Genomic DNA, 4,458 nt, shown 5'->3' with positions numbered 1-4,458 from the left:
TAATGGACTCATTTACATCTACACTGTGATTATTGTTCTGTAAATGTTCTTATTCTGTCCTTGTACACCTTGTGCACTTTGGCTGCAATTCTTGTATGAAAGGTGCTATACAAATAAAGCTATTATTATTATTATTATTATTATTTTTACAACTTCTACTTTAAACCTCTCTCTTCTCTGTGAACAGCCTGCAGTTCAGTCCAACAGCAAATGCTATATTTTTGCCGACATTTTAAATAAGATACGTAGAATAAAGTGATTTTGATGAAATATCACTATTTAAAGCTTTGGTTTGATCGACAGAAGTGTTCGTCACACATGAGTCGATCAAGGTCTGTCTTGAGATCTGAAAATCCAATTAAAGAAATTACATTTTCTTTTGAAAGAAAACATGTATTTCGAACCCCCCAGGTTTTAGGGTTCAGAGGAACTGAATAGACTTGTATGGAAATATGTTTGTACTAAATGTGATTGTAGAGTCGTGTAAAGACTCTGTTGTTCAGGATGAATTTTAAAGTTCTCTAGCTCCATCTGCTGCAAATATTCTGCTAATGCAGTGTAGAGTTCCTGCTGGGGCAACAAGCTCCACAGCAACACAAGTCATGTAGTGCTTTGTTTATACAGTTGGTGAATGCTTTGCCCAGAAGATTCTCGTATAGCTTGATTTGCTGAACAGAGGCTTTAAAAACGTGAACACACACTGGCTGCGTTTGCATGGGAGTAATACCACATATTGAAGTACGGTCTTCTTTCTCTTTTCATCAGCAGTCATGTGTACATTGTTGCACTCAAAGAGTTTCTATGTAGTCATATGAGTCATTTATGAGGAACTGACAAACATTCATGCAGAAATAGGGTAGGGATCTGTGACTCAACTTCTGTTTTTGTTGTCCTGCTCCCTTCTAGTCTACATAAAGAGAAGAACCGGTTCCTGACGGACATTATGGTCCAGCTCCTACTCAAACAGGGCCAGGTGGAAGTGTCCACCACAGAGCTGACTGCTGACTACAGTGACTCATTACTTAACCACAGGAGTGTGGTGGAAGACCTCAACAGAACCATCCGGGTCAGCCTACACCACCAAACACTCTTATTGCAAAACAGGAATATAAATTCTTATGATCGATCTATATTCAAAACTACACAAGAGATACTTAATGACAATGATCTATTTCCAAACTCTACCAACACTTATGAGACCGATACGTTTCGTCTTGTGGCTTCAACAGGGAAGATACTGCTTTACATCTTCTCATGCAGTCACTGCCACAGCTCTGGATCATTTAGACTGCATCCACAGCTGTTTCAGGGAAGTAGTTACAACTCTGTGTGCTTTCAAACTACGAACTGTTTCATAGTGTTTCATACTATATATGTATATATACATATATCTTCTTTGACATTTAATAATCTGCATTTTATCAACTGTATCTTTACTAAAAAATAAGTATCAACAGAAACGATTTACAAAATGATGTGTGATATCTGACACCCACCGAACCCCCAGGTCCACCTCACCTCCTCCCAAAGCCCCCTTCTCTCTAACTAAAATAATTACAATAATAATCAAAGTAATAATAATATTAAGGGTCGAATGGGTAGATTAGACCAATGGTTCTCAACTTTTTTGAGTCGCGACCCCCCCCAGAATACTCAGGTTGCGACCCCCTCCGATGCGAACATTTGAGAGCTCATAAACTGTCTGCACCTCCATAGCCCCACATATAGAGGCAGATCTCTGGTACAGGCGATGTAAAGGAAACACTCCACAACATAAAATGTGTTTTTTTCCTTTTTTCTCCACAACCATCTGGCGACCCCCAGTAATTAATTTAGGACCCTGGGGGGGTGCGGAGTTTGAGAAGCAGCGGATACCAAACACTGGACAAACTTCCATAAACACATATGTTTTAATAAGAAATCTTTAATGTATTTTATGGCATTAACGACGTGTCATGTGTAAACAAACAGGATACTTAACAAGCAGTCACAGTGACTCAGCTGAACACTACAAACACGGCAACATGAGAGTCCAGGACGATTCATTTGGGGGATTTTGGCGAATACATTTTAATTCAAATGAACGTTTTTTATATTTTTGATTGAATCACTTGGTCATTGTATCATTGTGATTTGTACTGACTCTGTTTAAAAAGACAACATATAATATGTTAAGTCTGGAGCATAAATCTATTCACAGCTAATTATATAAATAAATACATTTGTGACCATATTTGAATAAACATCAAACAGGCTTGAAGTGTAAACACATGATGATGTCGTGCAGGGAATAACTCTTTGCCTTCATGAGATTACAACCATGATGTTCACTCTTCATCACTTTCTTTAATGTGCAGATACGGTGCATGGCTCGGTCACGCGTGAGTTACACCGTGGTAAACTCGTGTGGCTCCTAAACTAATAATATGAGAGATTCATTGTGCAGGATCTTCTCTGACTCATCATTCAACTGAAAACAAGAGACAGACGATCTGCTCTGCTGTGAACCTTTGAAATGACAGTGTTCTATCATCTCATTAGAAGAAAGGATTTGTTTTAATGGAGCATTCTCCAGGTATCTAAGTCATTGTGTGGACACGCTCGGCTGTTCTCAGAGGACCGGCTGGGGCCCAAATATGACCAGATTTTGGAGTTTTGAATTTGAGCTGAAAATCTGGTCTTGTTAGAAAAACACCGACGAGCTTTTCCATCCAGAATCAGACGCTTCTTTTCTTGCTTCCTTTATTCCTCGATTTCTTATTTTCATTTTCTACAACCTCTCTCACCCTTCCTGGAAATGTCCTCATTTTACTGAATGTTCTCTTATGACTTTGTATAAAAAAACACAACATATATCGACTTTCATGAGGAATTAGTTGATTGACACAAAATTCATAGATGCCAATTCTGATAATTGAAGTTTAAGCAATTTGTGAAATGAAATCTCCAAACTACAGATGATGCGAGCTTCTCCAGTTGAGATGGGAATACATTAATACTGGACTGATAGTAATAAATAGAATGTGTTGTTAGTTTGTGTCCCAGATATCAGTCAAATAAAAGAATATAAAGTGTGGCAAACATAATATCTTTAAACTTTAGCGTGAGTGTTCAGTGGTCATGTAAACACATATATTTATCTCAGTTTTGATCATCACAAACAGATGGACGCCTTTCTTAAAAACATTTAATCACGATATTCATCTTTAAAATCAGGTGCTGAAAACACTCGTTGGAGTTTAGTTTGAGATAAAACTATTTAAAAAGAAAAGGGATTATGTGTCAAGATGCTTAAAACTCTCGAGTAATTCAAATGAGATTTTCTTCAGAAAAAAGATGAATTTCCAAAATTGTAAAAGAAAAATGTTATATTTGTCGAAATGTTCTTTTCATCCCGACAGCAATAAATAAATCAAATGTGCCGACAAAAAAGATAAAACAATCTGGTGTCTGCCGTCAAGGACTCTGATAAGTCCATTCAATCATTTCATTTGGATGATTGGACAGCCGACATGTCCACCTGCCTGCCTGTCTACCTGCCTGCCTGTCTACCTGCCTGTCTGTCCACCTGCCTGCCTGTCTACCTGCCTGTCTGTCCACCTGCCTGCCTGTCTACCTGCCTGCCTGCCTGTCTACCTGCCTGCCTGTCTACCTGCCTGTCTGTCCACCTGCCTGCCTGTCTACCTGCCTGTCTGTCCACCTGCCTGCCTGTCTACCTGCCTGCCTGTCTACCTGCCTGCCTGCCTGTCTACCTGCCTGCCTGCCTGTCTACCTGCCTGCCTGTCTACCTGCCTGCACTCTGCAGGTGCACCCATTGTGCATCACTGACGTCTTCCACAGGCTGCTGGCAAATCAGTAATAATTGTATATAATAATAATATATATATAATAAGCAATAAGTATTTTACGCGAGGATTCTATTGCAGAAGTTTCTGAATGTTGCGTACGATGCTAAGGTATGAAAAAAGTCATATTAATTAACAGTAAAGGTTGTAAGTGATGCAACACGGAGCATCATGATGTCATCCAGACAGAAGAACAGCTTCAGGATCTGCTGGTCTCGGGAGCAAAGGTGACTAAATGTGAAGTAGTGGTTCATCCTCATGGGTCAACACACAATGATCCCAGCGTGAGTTCTGTGATCTAAAGAACTGAAGATCATGCTAATATTAAAATATATATATTTAATGAGATAACGGTCTGTGGCCTTTTATAGATTGTTTACCGTCACACACACTGATGTATGTCACTCTCTGTGGATCTGTTTCAAAGATAGCAGAGAGAGTATACATTGTACGGCAGGTTGGTGTGCGAGACACAGACATGGTGGACTGAACCTTTAAACCCTGAAGTTCCTTCCTCTTCCAACAGAACCATCATTGTTCACTTGTTTTGAGAAAATAAAAACTGATTTTAGACTTAACAAACTAATTATTTTATCGGTGTGCTAACTGGATA

The sequence above is a fragment of the Cottoperca gobio genome, chromosome 14 (genome assembly GCF_900634415.1).
Source record: "Cottoperca gobio chromosome 14, fCotGob3.1, whole genome shotgun sequence".
NCBI classification, from domain to species: Eukaryota; Metazoa; Chordata; class Actinopteri; order Perciformes; family Bovichtidae; genus Cottoperca; species Cottoperca gobio.
This window is presented reverse-complemented; position numbering follows the sequence as displayed.